General features: G+C 40.8%; 1 pseudogene; it reads right to left on the bottom strand.

Annotated features, from left to right (window-relative positions):
* Positions 1–1,547: 1,547 nt before the first annotated feature.
* LOC146860627 (cytochrome c oxidase subunit 7B, mitochondrial pseudogene) lies at positions 1,548–1,924 on the bottom strand (annotated as a pseudogene).
* Between the last annotated feature and the right edge of the window lie 14,230 nt (positions 1,925–16,154).

Raw genomic sequence — 16,154 nt, 5'->3', positions numbered from 1 at the left:
AATGGTCATTTAGTCAACATTGGTTTTGCATCAAGACCATTGAAGGGTGCAGAATGCAAGTATTCAACATTGGAAAAAGAAACTCTTGCTTTTTGGTGGGGGATAGAATATTTTCGGAAGTATGTTTATGGTACTACATTTAAGGTCAGATCTGATCATCGCCCGTTGGTGGATTTCTTTACAACAAAAGGTTGTGGTAGAGCCACTTCAAGGATCGCCAGATGGCAATACAAATTACAAGATTTTCATTTTCATGTGGAATATATTCCAGGTGTGAGAAATATTCTGGCAGATTGCTTGTCAAGGTTGCCAGTTGTGGACGACAATGTTGTAGAAGAAGATAGTGATCTGGAGAAGGTGATTTCCATTTGTGAGGTGTCTAATGGTTGTATTCAAGAGAAGGAATGGAAATTTGCATGTGAGAAGGATGTCATACTTGGAGAAGTGATTAAGTACGTCAAATCTATGTGGCCAAAGAAGGCTGAGGTGTCGGAATTGGTGCGTCCATTTTGGCAAGTTTCTCATGAGTTGTCTCTTAAGGAGGATATTTTAATGAGGGGTCTACAGCTAGTGGTCCCGGTTGAGTTACAACAAACAATTTTAGACATGGCTCATGAAGGTCATCCGGGCATGACAAGCATGAAACGCAGAATTAGGAGTGAATTCTGGTGGCCAGCCATGGACAAAGCTATTGACCGCAAGGTCAGGGATTGTGTAGAATGTGGTGTAAGTGATAAATCACAAAAAGGTTTTACATATGATCATCTACCGGTGTCTAGACCATCTAGAGTTTGGCAGTGTGTTTCTTTGGATATTGCTGGTCCTATTTGTCTTGGTCAAAATCCAGTGTATGCAATTGTACTCATTGATCAATTATCTCAATGGCCAGAAATTAAAATTGTGCCTCATGTGACTTCTAGTGTGGTTATTAAATTTGTGAATGAGGTATTTGAAAGGGAGAGTTTTCCTGAATTCCTGGTGACGGATAATGGGGTACAGTTGATTTCAATTGAAATGAAAAGTTTTCTAGAAAGACATGGGATTAGTCACAAACGTGCTTCTGTATATTATCCTCAAAGTAATGGGATTGTTGAGAGGTGGATTAAAGTTTTTAAGGAAGGGTTACAATTGGCAATTTCTAATGGAAAAAATTGTAGTCAAGCTATTAGCGAAGTCTTGTGGAGTTACAGGAATACCCCTAGGAGTACTGGGGATATGTCGCCTTTTGAGAAGATGAGGGGGAGGAAGTGTATTTCTAACTTGAGTCAAGGGTGGATGAGAGATATAGGTACCTGCAAGGATGACAGGGATGTGTTGGATAAAAGTGGTTTGAATAAAGATGTTATTTCTCCAGTTAGAGTCAATGATTGGGTTCGTGTGAAGAAAGGGAGGTTGGTTAAAGCTGGTGAATCGCGTTATTCTCATCCATTAAAAGTAGTTCGGGTTGGTCGTCAGGTGGTTGAATTATCTAATGGAAATGTTTGGAGTTTATCCAAAGTGATTATTTTTTTTTTTTTTTTTTTTTTTTTTTTGGGCAATACATTTATTACATATAATATGCCACATCAATAATGGCTAGAGTCATAGAACAGATCATGCCTGGGTGGGACATAAGCAAGTTCAAAAAGAAAACAATCAAGACAGTTCCAAATTGATAGCAGTGAAGAGGGCTGCATCACTGGTCCTTCCATTCTTTTGGGGTAACTCGACCAACAGGTGAAAAATTCCATGTAATTCCAGTCTGTGTTAATACATAACTCCATATGGAGACACAGAACACAAATCCAGAGGCCAGGACAGCATTGCCACATTTATCATGGAAATCGGGTCCAGTTTTATGATGGCTCTGTCTTGCTGCAATCCTCTGAATGCCACGAGCAGACAGCGAGAGAGCACTTCTAGCCAGAGGAAACATGACTGCACAGAGAACCAAAGTGATTAAAGTACCACAATTCTTGTGGCCTGATAAAGAGGCATTTCGATCAGATGATATAGTGTTACCCAAAATGTCTAACAATAAAACTAATTGGAGAAGGTTTGTTTCTCCAAAAGTCAGTAGTTTGGTTAAGGAACATGTGCACAGGTCACGACAAATGCCTGTTAGGTATAAAGATTATTATGTAACTAAGTGATAATTATTTTTTATTTGAATGTGTTAATTGATGTATGTTATTTTGGTGTAATGTAATTAATGATCAAATTGTTTGCATAAAGGTTAGGTAGTAGTGTTCATGTATTTGAAAATGTTTTGTTTAATTTTGTTTTGTATTTCTAAAGGAGGGAAATGTGTGGTGTTTTGCTGAATCTAGAATCTGGAACACCGTGTGTGTGCCAGATTCTAGAGGAGACGGTTAGACCCAGGTTTACCGATAAGGCTGATTTCTATGAAGCTCAATATTAATAAAGCTTCCTACTTCAAATAAGGCGTGCTGTGAGACATCATTATTGCACAGTGCAACTTCCCATTTTGCTCTATCGATTTCCGGGCTAGTGCCCATAGGGCAAAACAGTGATCTATTGTAGAATGGCCTTCTTTAAATCCACCCTGTTCAGCTGGAATAATTGATCTCCGTTCTGCCCAGACTTTTAACTTACCTAGGATTATTTTAGTAAAGATCTTTTCACCAATATCAAGAAAGTTGATTAATCTATAATTCTTTGGTGCATAAACATTCCCTTTCTTATGGATCGGCCTGATTATAGCACCCTTCCAATTAGACGGAATCGTCCCTGATTCTAAAATTACTGAGAACATTAGGGAAAAAAATTCTGCCCACCAGGACGGGCTTGATTTTATTATCAGAGCTGGCAAGTTATCTGGGCCTGCAGCTCTTGTTAAGTTAAAAGACTTTATCGTGTTTAACACATTATCTACTGAGAAATCTATTTTTAGGTCATTTACCAGGCCGCTCCAATCCCCTAATACTTCCTCTTCTATTTCTCTCCCCGGGGTATATAATTCCTTCAGGTAGTCCTCCCAGGCACCCTCTTCTACCACACAATTCATTGAGGCAGCTGAAGGTTCTGTTGCTGATTGTACCAACTTCCAGAACTGCCGTAAGTTCTTGGATTCAATGTCCTCAAGCAATTTTCCCCAACAGGTTTCCTTGTGGGCTCTTTTGGTACTATAGAGAAGCATGGTATATTCTTTCTTTAATTTAACGAGAATTTCAGCCCTAGTCTTGTACAATTTTTTGCCAAATTTTTTACGCAGGCTACGCTCTTCTCTCCTTAATTCTCTTTTCTTGTTTAGACAGTCTAAGTTGAACCAATTTCCTTGTCTAACCAATATATTTTGTTTACTCTTAGTAGCCCTTGCGTCTGTTCTAAATTCTACCTTGATACTTTGTACCACTTGATTTATTTTTTCAATATACCAAGCCAGGTTTAATCCACTCACACATCCTAGATCAATGTTTTGTTGGCGCCTGGTTAACCTTTCAATATATTCTTCTGTTAACCGTGTTGTTATGCGCCTTGGGTAGTCCATCTGTTGTATAATTACTTTCTCACAGACGGCTCTAATTCTAGGATATTGTGGTCACTGCCCTCTATATGGCAAATCCTGAAGCCCTTTATTAAAGCAAAATTCCAAGCTGGCATAAAAATATAGTCTATGGGGCAATTTTGTGTACCTTGTTTAAAGGTTTTCTTTGCTGGGCAATCTTGATATAGCCTACCGTTCAAACAAAAAAGACTTTTTGTCGCTAGATAATTTCCCAACTCTGCATCTTGCCTTGAACAAACGCTTTCAGGAAACTTTGCTTAATTTATATCATAGGACTCCAAGATTTCTAAATACAAAAGATCTAACTGCTTTGGGTTTAATTTATGATTAAAATCTCCCACCAACACGATTATATCTGAATCATATTTTTCGCAAATAAATCTATATCATTCTTAAAATGTCCCATTTCAACACCATATTCCTCCTGAGAACCCCATTGCATATATACATTTAAAAGCAACACATTTCCTTCTTTTTATCAGCAGCAATTATGGTTATTCTACAGCCAAGCAGCCATTTACATGTTACAGTGAGCTGAAATACATTTTTCACTAGTTTAGTGGATAGTAATGTCAATAAGCCACCTGCAGGGCGGCCGGACCTAGATTTTATTGCTGGACGATAAGAATTGGCGGAAACCATCGACTACAGGGGTCTCGCCACATAGCCAGGTCTGTTGGATACAAACAATCTCATTATTTTTTGCCAATTCTTTTAACCGTTCATGCTTTATTTGATTTCCTAATCCATTTATATTCCAAGAGACCAATTTTAAGCCACGTGGCAACCCCATTGCCTATTCTATGTCGCTAAGGAGCCCATACCCATTTATTTCCTCTAAATGACGCTGCGAAGGCCCTGGGGGACTTGTACTATTACTCCAATTCTTCCAGGAATCCTCCAGGGCAGAATTATTTATTACTACATTTAGATTTCCCAAGCCCAAACCTACCTCTCTTTCCAGCAATCTCACTTGCCTCTTTCATAACCCTGCGTGGTATTTTAGGAAGGCTTTCTCTTGCTGGACATTGTATTCTGCCTCTACTTCTTCATTATATACTAGCCGGATCCCTGCTTGTAGTATCTCACCCTCTGCTTCACTATGGCAATTTTTACCAGTTCGGAATACACTTGTACCCTTGTAAACTCTTTTCCATCAATGGTTGAATGAAAGCCCACCTGACGGAGGTCTTTTGAACCTATTCCTTTCAAGTTGGGGCAATGAGCAAATGAATTAAGGAGAAGGGACCTATTCAAATACGACCTCTTCTTTGGTTTTTTCCCGCCCCTTCCCATTTTCACTTGTTCAAAATACAGCCACCTATTCCCTTTATCCTCCATTCCTACCAATATTGGCTACCTGTGTGGCTGTTGTATGTTATTTTTAGCCACTTAATCTAATGTATTTCCCACATAAGACCTCTCTTTAGGGGAGGTGGTAATACCAGGTATTCTAGGTACATATTTTATATATCTTGTCAACTACCCTACACCCTGTAACACATATACCCTACATCTGATTCAACTCCCTACACTCCCAATGCATGTACAGAAGAAGACTGCAGTTTGTCCCCAATAGTTTTCCTCGCCAATGCATGTTCCTTTAGCTTTCATTCCACCATGTCATCAACTGTGCTCTAAATCAACATGGTTATGTTCACTGACCTGTACTTCTACACCCTACAACACCTATATACCTTCACCGACAACCTACTCCACATTTACACTCTGATTCACTACCCAAATACCCAAACTATCACATAAATCACTACCTACACTGTCACCGTGCCTACATCGACACCACCACTTACTTCCTAAACCATACACTCAAAACACATATACCTCCACCCTACTGCACCACCATAACCTACATCACCATGTGTGATAGTCCGTAACTAATTAGGCCCTATAGGAGTGTTGCTAACAACACTCTGCAATTTATACCCATTTCATATCTAAACACTACACACCTACTGTGCACCAACAAATCCCACATCCCACAAATACATCACCTATTATACACACTACCTTCTACACCCTGTACCACCCCCTACACCACTACGAAAACATACATCAGCTACTCCCCATACCGTTCCCCACATCCTACACTTGCAGAACCTAATCCTATAGAAATATCTACTCCTACACTAGAACGCATGCATTAAATAAATCCTGGTCCACCACCTACGCCAACATTGACAGAACGTGACACCCTACTACCTTTTGCATAATCTACTCCAGCCATACATTACCACCTACACCCTGAACCCTGCACCACCACTTACATCTACATCGCCACAAACACCCTGCACTGTGAACACCTTTAACTCCACACACTACATATGTTCTGCATACTAAACCATCTTACTCTGACACCTCCTACATCCTACAACCTACATCACAAACAGAACCATCCACATTTTACACTAATTGCACCCTATACCTCACCTTCTACTTACACACTACCTGTCCTAAAATCAACACCATGATTCACAATTTACACTGTAATTCACCGCTATCCTACCCCTTACACTACTTTGTTTACCAGCTATACCTATATCACTATACACACACCTACATCAATCTACAACCTATGTCAGATGCTACACCTAAATATCCACTCCAAAATATTGTTTGACCATAATATCATAGTCAGAATATTGTGACTAGAAAACTATAGTGGACAAAAATATCAAAGGTCAGTATATCCTGTTTACTTTGTTACAATAATATTGAAATTTAAAGTACTGTTTCACTATTTCCTGTAATATTTTTTATTATGTTGTTATTGCATTGCATTATGGTTTTGCAATATTTCTTGGTAAATATTTGTAAAGAGTATTATAGATAGTAATGTATTGTTTTTCGGGTTGGTGGATTCATTGGGGTATTAGGTGGATAGTGCTTTTAAAGAATATATTATTTAATGGTATTTGATTCATATGTTAATTATTCAGTGTTTTTAATTGTTGTTTAAGTTTAACCTGTGTAATAATTCTTAGTTATTTTCCTAATACTATTTTCGGGTTGTGGGGTTTATTGGGGGTGTGGGTGGATAGTGGTTTAAATAAAATATATATTAATTGCTTTTAATTGATTAATCTAATAATTATGTTACTTTTGTAAAGTACATTTTCTATACAGTACTGCATAGAACTATAAACTGCAATACTCTGAACCGTGCATTTAACATACCAGTAAGCAAAACTGAGATAGAATATTTAGATATAAAAATAAGAGTGCTAAAGGAGAGGATTAAAACATCTGTGTATAGAGAGATATTGGCAGGAAATAGTATTCTTCATATCACTAGTCTCCATCCTCAACCACTAAAACGAATATTTAAGGTATGCTAAGTTAAGGGTGATCCAGGAAGGAGGGATCGTACTTTCGTACCTCCCTGGAGAAGGTGTGGGATTGGCGGGATTTGGCCAGTCAAGGTGTACTGAACTCACAAATTGTGATACCCCAGCAACCACATATGAGGAATTAGAGAAGCCCTAAAAATACGGAGGGTGATGAAGGAGCAATCAGACCATCAGGTGGAGTGGTATTTCAGAGGGATTATACACTGACTCTGGTTAAAGAGACTGGGACCGACTTGAAGGAGAAGTCCCTTCACAACAACATAGACACGGGCAGCCGCGGTCCGTGCAGGTAACAGCAGTGGGGCAGTGGGGCCAGGTAAGGGGGGATTTTGAGGGACGATGCTGAGGGGAAATTAAAAAAATTATTAATTTTCCCTCAGCATCGTCCCTCAAAATACCCCCTTACCTAGCCCCACTGCCCCACCGTTGTTACCTGCATGGACCGCGGCTGGACACAGCACAGGATAGGAAAACAGTTGGACTTTAGAAGCATAAGTTAATTGGACTGGACACTACTCTGTAGGCAGGAGAAATGTTGGTTCATACACCAACATATTTTTTCTTTATAGAGATTCACGTGGGACCAACAGTGATGGGGACCATTGACAATATTAACGGTGTAGCAGTCCATAGCCACGCTTCCTCAAAATTCATACAGGTGAAGCTGGGGGGACTAGTAGGTGCTGCAGGCCTGGTTCCCTGATTGGTGATTGAAGGCAGTGAACTGAAAACTGTGATCCCCTGTTAATAGAACAAGCCAGAACAAGTACAATTTTGAGACATAGATGTTTATCACAGCTATATGGTATAGTTTAATTTTAGTTCAGTAAAGTTGGAAAGTCAAGTTCTTGTTAAATTGTAGGGCTTTTTGTGTAGCAAACTCTCTGATTCTGTAAGTCAGAGTCTTTCCAAACACTAAACCTCTTTTTGAAATGTACTAAGCCTGATTAAAGATTTGGGAAGGGTTTTCTGAATCGTTGAATAGTTTTAGGAATTTATATGGAATCGGTATTGAGAAGGGATGTGTTGAGGCTGTCCCATCCAAATATTGATTCCTTATGGTGTGTATTAATGTTTTGTGACAGAAATCTGGTCACACAAACAAGAACATTTTACCACCACCTCAAAGGAGGTGGTAACCCATTTCCAAATGTGAAGTGGTCCATAAAGTACTCCTTCTAGTGTGGATAAACACATTTATAAGGAGGAGACAGAGGTCTGATGGCTCCTAAAAATATTAGTAAACTTTTTTTTGTTAATGCTGTATTTCAGATTTTTTATTATTTATAAGCAATCAAAGACATGGTGCTCTTCTGACCCAAGCAAGCAACCATGCCTGTGATTTTAACCAATCGTAGTGGGTCGCAATTTAAAATATTTATGAGGTAGACAGAATTGCTACCCACAACGATTCAGTATGTTTTTAACCGACCTATTAGTATTTGGACCATCTTGCAAACTACAAATGCATTTGGTAATTGTTGGTGAGCAAATTGCGACCACTTTTATCAAATCTATTTTTAGTAAATGAGACACACATTTTCTAATTTGCCTGGATCGACATAAATGCTGAATCTCCACCAGTTTTGATCTTGAGTGTTACCCCTCCAGTCTAGATCATGTTAGGAGGGATGCACACAAATCATGCATTATTAGATGGACTTCATCGCTTTTGGTTTCAGTCATCAAAGGATGATGGAGATGAGGAAGAGAACAGTCAAGAGAAAGAAATATGGTGAAATAGAAAAATAATGAGTGTGCTGATGTGAAATGTCGGGTGTCTCAGAGGGTATATTAAGAGATATAGATAGATTTCACTGATTGCTAAAACATCACAGGGATGACATATCTCCTTGAGACATACCTCACAGATGAAGAGGTGAATAAAGCTACGAAAAAGTGGTGGGGCACTCTTATTCAGCCACATATTCCAGTTATGCTAGAGGCGTATTCATTTTTTTTTTGCAAAAACAATTTTTATTGCATATTTTCAGTTACAATTACCTTTCATTAATTACCCTCATGCTGATGGACATATCCGACTTCCGGAAATCAATGTGTTATATGATCTAATTCGCTGTCATCCAGATATTCTGTACCCATCAGCACTCCAATATGCATATTCACCCATGCTAGAGACGTATTCATATGGTTGACATCATGGGTACCTTTTAGGCTTATTTACTCTAAAGCAGATGTAGAATGTAGATATGTATCGGGTCATGGATAGTTAGATGAGGAGGCGATTACCTCTATGAACTTACATACCCCTAAAATGGACGGAAAGCTTTTCTGCTGGACTTTACTGGAGGCCGGAATCCCTTATCTCGACATCCCAATGGTCTGGGTGAGTGATTTCAATTGTGTTTTAGATTTCAATACAGATAGGCACCCACCAAACGAGTACACAAAAACAAATACAATGATGGTCCATAGAAATGTAATGACATACAGAATACGCAGATATATGGAGAGTATTCCATTCAACGCACAGTCAGTGTTCTTGCTATTCGAGCTCTAACAACACATATAGTAGATTGACTAGGATTTTATTGTCATATGACTTAGAAATGTAGAAGAGGTGACATGTATTTTAAATTAAAATTTTATTAGATATGCTTATTTAATAAAGTCATTGAATATAAAAAGAGCACAAACAAAGTTTGTCTTAAACATACATCTGAAAACACATCTTAAGAACTCATCAGGAGATGTTATATGGATACTGGTGCTAACAACAGCTTTACACACAAAATTCATTTGGAAAGACATCTTAGAAACTCATCAAGAATAGTTATCTTCATGCTAATACTGGCAGCAGTGTACATGATTAAGACTCGTTAAACTTGTTTTCGTTCCAGTTTATTTGCAACATGTGTCAAAATCTGCTCATTTGCAGGTTTAGTCTTATACGTTATAAATGTTCTGTTTATATCTTTTATGTAACTCATGTACTCTGAAGTCCTTATGTAATGTAACTAGCACTTTTGTAAAGCGCTCTGACACCTTCTGGTAAAGTTTGCGCTATGTAAAATCGCATTAGATAAATAATAATAAAAAATGATGTTACATCAGTTAAAGCTTCCTATAACTGCTCGATGGCAAGTTCGCACTCCCAGTGAGTTGAAAGATTGCTGTAGGAATTGTCATCCCTCTGTCAGGAATACTGGGCAGATACAGATAATGAGCGGAACAGTTTAAAGAGCTTGATTACAGCCTCTGTAGGAATTGTTGTTTCATTTCCGACAAATGTCCAGAGTTGGGAAGCTCCCAATTGCAAATGCATTCTTTTCATTTTTTTGTGGAGTGATTAAATCGAATTTAGGTATTCCTGCGGCTCTAGAGTCTTATAGGATTGGATGGTAGTCCATGAATGAGCGTAATTTGAGAAGATTTTTTTATCCTCCATAAGTGAAAGCTTGCACATAATTTTGTTTCCTGAAGACTTGAAATGACGTTGGGAGTTCCCACACTTATTTTTTGCAGGGACCCTCTGCTAGACCGTAGTTCGTCACTGTATGGGCCTGTGTTTGTAGACTATTCAATCCAGAGCCTTTGGTTTTATGTGTCTTCCTTGACTGCTTTCAGTTTGTGACAAAGTTTGGCAAACGCACCTTGTCTTGTGTACCTTTGCTCCCCGAGCCCGAACTCCAGCCTGCTTTGCGCTGGCGAGGCATTCCGGGGCGAAAGAGATGCCTATAGGTTTTAAGCCTTAATGGCAGATCTACAAGGAAGTGCCGCAGCGTGGCACCGCAAGCCCTTTGGCTGCGCCATGCTGCGGCACTTCCGAAGCACAGGGATGCGACATATTTACAAGAATATGTTGCATCTCTGTGCTTCCCCCTGCGCTGGCGCACAAACTGCAGCCATGCGCTGGCGCAGGCACCCTTGCACCATGCTGCAAGGATGCCTGTGTCGTGGGGAGATTGTTTTTGTGCAGGAAGTGGCACCTTCCTGCATAAAAACAATCACTACAGGCATTTTCCTTTTTCAACTGGTACTGTAGAATGCAGCACGCATTGAAAGAGGAAAAAACTAGGAGAATTGAAAACATTTCTCCTCGTTGCGCCTCGCTATGCCACCTCTCCAGATTTACAATTTCTCGTAAATCTAGAGATGTGTCTTGTTCCATGGGTGTTGCGTAGAAACACCCACAGCAACACCCATGGAACGCAAAGTGCTGCGTGTGAAGGGGCCGTATTTACAAGGAGAGGAAAAATCACGCAGGGTGGCTTTTCCTGTCCTTGTAAATATGGAGGAACCCCCTGCGCCACCAGTACATCACGAAAAGTGACGTACTGGTGGTGCAGGGGGCTTGCATATCTGCCCCATTGTCTCTAACCATTCAGATTCTCGACTGCAGAGCTTCACAGCCCTGGCTTAAATAGTCAGGAACTTCGTTCTGGTAACCTCCTATGGGGAGGAGCGAGTAACCTCTAATCCTCTTCTGAAGGAATAAATAAGCCGCTTGGAGAGACACTGCCTTTGCTTTCATTTGTGCCTTATGTTGTAGAAAGGTGACATTTGCATCACTTAAATTCCCAGACACTTATAAACTTGTGCTTGAATTAGTTTGCCGTTATTTAAAAGTCAGCTCCTGCTTTCTTGGATGCTTTGCTGAATGTTAACACCTTTGTTTTGTTGAGATTAATATCCAAATTGTTTGCAAGAGTGAAGTCGCTAATTTATGCCACAGACTTTGTAGGCCGACCTTGGTTCTGCTGAGAAGAACTGTCAGTAGCGTATAAAATACGCGTCAATGGATTCCCCCTTAATTTGGGTGCATTAGGGTTTGTCTGGTCCAGGTCTCTCTGGTGAGGTCTGCCAGGAAGAGTGTGGAAAGTGCTGGATTGAGCATGCATCCCTGTTTGAGATCTGTTGTGGTCTTGATCTTGCCCAAGACCCTTGTTCCATCTCTTATTTTTATCCTGATCCAGGTTTTCTGCATGGAGTTGTTGGATTGCTTTCAGTAGTTTCTCTGGGATCTCCCAAGCTGCAAGTTTGGACCAGAGCTTTAGCCTGTAAGTGGCCTTCAGGGCCACAAAGCAGGCATGCAAGGAGCTTTTAAGTTTCTGACATTTTCCTATTGTCAGGGCTAATACTGTCAAATGAGTTAAGAAGCCCATCCCGGGATGAAAGCCGCTCTGATTGTATGGAATTATCTTCCGTACATCTACCCAACTGTTTAAGTCGTGAAGTAAAAGCCCAGCATAAACTTTTGCAGCATTATCTAATAGAGCGATTAGGCGATAGTTCTCAGGATTGCTATTTTTGCGACTTTTGAAGAGTAGGAGGATAATCACACCACACCAAGGTCCCGATTCACAAAAGTAAAGTTAGACTTTTGTTCTAAGTTTAGACCAAAAGTCTAACTTTACTACTTTTCATTATTCACAAAAGTAAGTTAAGAGTAGTATCTTTACGCTCGTGTTCGTGGCGGGATCACCGCATTCCCCCGAGTGCGGAGATTCTGCCCGAGGGTGGAGATTCCACTCCGGGTGCGGAGGTCAAGATACCACTCATAACTTACCACTATGAATACCGAAAGTCGTAAATTTAGACTTTCTGTCTAAGTTTATCTTTGTCAATCAGGGTCCAAGAGTCTGGAGGCAACGTGCATTGGGATATATATATATATATATATATATATATATAATATATATTGGACTGTTCTACATTTTCTGTAAATATATAGCAAGGGTCAGCATTAATTCTAGGGTCCCAAATTGGAGACTGAGTCGTGGAATGTTAGAGGTTAGAAAGTGAAATTCTTGCCACCATTGACACGTCTGGCAACAGACTGGTAATCTACAGATAATAGGGGCACAGAAAAGGATGCTGTAAAGGTGGTCCTGAGGGTGAGGGCATGAATAAAATATGTGGAACTAAACGGAAAACTGAGTGCGTTCCTGAGGGAGCATGAGAGACCTACAGAAGTCTGGAGTGACAGCACCCCAAAGCAAGCAAGAAATACGAAAGATGCAAAAAGAAACAGAGAAAATTGTTAATACTCATTTGCTCATAGTAGGGAAGGAGATAAACTTGGATAGTAAATAGCCTCATTATTGAACGGAAGAGACTTAATAAGTCCAGAATGGGGCTTAGGAAACCGAATGGGATGTTGGCAGTAACCTAAACCAGCATCAACAGGCCATAACATGATATCTCACTTATTTGTATAAAAGCTCGGAGAAGACCATGGGGGACTATGTGAGGACCTACCTGGGTGGTTTGGCGCTGCCCAAGCTGGCACCTGACCAATTAGATGTCCAGGAACAGGAAAATCAAAACGAGGAAATAAACAAAGTGTCCCAGGTCATTTCAAGGGGAAAAACGCCCAATGGCGAAGGACGTCCGGTGGAATTTTATGTCAGATGGTGGGAAAGTGAAGGAAGTTTATCAGGCTAAAATACAAGATAGACTGCCAGACACAACAGAAAAAAACATAATAAAAATAATGCTTAAACCAGGAAGAGACTCCCTGGGCCCGACGTCCTACCAGCCATTATCAACAGAATACACAAATATTAAAACAATTAGCAAAGTATTGTCAGACAGGCTCAATTGCGAAATTACTACACTCATCCACAAAGATCAATGTGGCTTTATGCTGAGACAAAGCACATTCTTAAATCTAGGATATATGAGGCCCCATGGAGACTTGATACCGATTCTGCTTCGAAATGTAAAAGAATTTGGGACAATATTTGGCCTACAGACAGGGCCGGACCGGGGAACCAAAAGTAGCCTTGCAAAAATGTGTACACCATTCCCACTCCCTTTTTCTCCTCACTCTCTATCTCTTTTCATCTGCCCTCTCTCTCTCTGATCTTTTTCTTTCCACCTCCCTCTGACCCTCTTATCCCCTCTCTCTCTCCTTCTCCGATCTCTTTCTTTCCACCTCCCTCTGACCCTCTGATCCTTTCTCTCACTGGTGCCCCCATGTGTCTGCTGCAATTAACTCCAGGAAGCTGAGAAAGGGTACAGAGGCAGCAGTAAGGGCCCTTAGGTCATTTTGGTGAGTAGATGGAGGGAGGGTCAGTGCAATACACTTGACGTTCTGTACCCTCAGGACTCTTTTATTCCATCCTCACAGGTGCAGGAGGCATTTGAAATTGTTTTGGGTCGGTTCCAACAATAGGCTCAGTGTCAAACACTGCCCTGAAAATTGGTTCCCTGGGGCACCCAATCTATCATTCACATTGGAGGCTCTACTGGATTTGGGAGTGGCACAGAGTGTACAGAGCATTGAAGGCAGACAGGAGAAAAAAAATCCTTAAAGGTCAGGCAGAGATGGCAGGAAGATATGCAGGGCCCTTTCACAGACCTGGAATGGGCAATGGCCTGCACACAAGTCATTCAAGACTCAAGTTGACTCAGTTCTACTTCTTACATCCGACATACCTTGTGCTCAAAAGATTAATAAAATGCATCCAGGGAGACCCTTGGATTGTACGAGATAGGCGGAGAGGCGGGGTTCTTCACTCATACGACATGGGCATGCAGGGTAATAGTGGAGTACTTGGGGGAAGGTAGTAGACGGCTGCCATAAGTTTAAAGGTAATATACCTGAAATGTCGCCTAAGCACTGCCAACGTAATATCATTTAAACCACTGACAAAGAGAAAATGAAGTGTTTTTGTAAGTTTGGGATCAGTTCTGGTGAGACATTGAATTGCCATTCAATGGCGGCGTTCACAGGGTCCGTCAGAGATGGAAGGAGGGAGACATCTTATTGAATGGGCCGTAGCTGAGGAGTCCTTGTGAGGGCTACCAGGATGAGGCAGAAGATCCAGCGGTATAGGTGGACATGGTGGCCAGATTTACTAATTCACTGGAAGATGGTCTGTCACCTCTGCCTTCCCTTGCCCTAGACGCAGGATTGAAAGGGGTAAGTGATTCAATAACACAACGGGTGAACAATATTACTAATCCCTGCGAGAGTGGACATGGGATGGAGAGCAGAAAAGGAGGGGATGGGGGCATTGGAGAACTCTTGGATTAAATGACCAAAGGGTTTGAAATCCTGGCGATGTGAGCATGGTTGATAATTTAGCAAGATGTAATCAAGTGCTGCTAATTCCTGTTAATGGAAGTAATAACCAATTGGTAAGTAGAACCGGATCTAGCAGAAAGATGATCTGTGTTGTTCATGTCAAGTTATGAGAACATTTTAAAAACTAAAGTCTTTAAAGAAAAGAAATGTGAGACTGCATGTGTTCGAGTCATTACAAGCTACAATGCTCAACACAATCTGTAAAGGAAAATTATGAAAAAACACACTGGGATTTGTTAACCAATTATACAAATATAGAAGACCTGCTCGGAAAATTAAATCTACCAGTGATATACCAGAACGCAGCCAGCTGAAGAATCCAGATATAAAAACATGGTAAATCACAAATAGGGCTTTGAAGGTTATAGACAATGTAAAGTTTGTGAATATAGCAAAGACTGAAGTTAATATACTATGCCCTTCTCCAGGTGTTCAAAAAAGATAATAATGTAATCAATCAATCAGGATTTATGTATAGTGCGATAATCGATCTCCTGTGAGGACATCCAGGTGCTGGGGGCGTAGCTGCTAGGGTTTCAGTTGAACAGCCAGGTCTTAAGTCCTTTCCTGAATTTCAGAAGAGAGGATGAGGTCTGTTGGTGAAGGGGGAGTTTGTTCCAGTTTTTCACCATGAGACAGGAGATGGGGCGTCCTCCACCATTGCTTTGGTGGATGTGGAGTGTGTGCACGAGGGAGAGGGAAGCTGAGCGCTGGTTTCTGGAGGGATTGTGGAAGTTTAGGCAGTGGTTAATGTATGCTGGTCCCTGATTGTGAAGGGCTTTGTAGGTGTGTATCAACATCTTGAATTGACATCTCTTCTGAATGGGGATCCAGCGGAGCTTACTGAGGTGAGGGGTGATGTGGGTCCACTTGGGGAGGTCGAGGATGAGTCTGGATGCTGAATTATGTATGGTCTGTAGACTCTTTAGCAGCTGAGCGATTATTCCTACATAGAGTGCATTGCCGCAGTCCTGCCGGCTGTGATTAGGGCTTAAGTAGGTTTAGTGTTGTTGATGGGGAGCAATTTGAAGATCTTACGGCGCATGCGAAAAGTGAGGGAGCAGACGGAAGATACTCTATTTATCTGGTGTTTCATGGTGAACTTGCTGTCCAGGATGATGCCAAGGTGGCGTGCGTCATCTGTCAGGGTGTTGCTCCTAGTGCAGAAGGCTTCCAGGAGTCAGTCCACGGGGAGGTGTTGTTGCCGTTTTAGGCAGTTGGT

The sequence above is a fragment of the Triturus cristatus genome, chromosome 3_1 (assembly GCF_964204655.1).
Source record: "Triturus cristatus chromosome 3_1, aTriCri1.1, whole genome shotgun sequence".
Lineage (NCBI taxonomy): Eukaryota > Metazoa > Chordata > Amphibia > Caudata > Salamandridae > Triturus > Triturus cristatus.
Note: the sequence above shows the minus strand (reverse complement) of the source record. Positions and strands in the feature narration are given on the sequence as shown.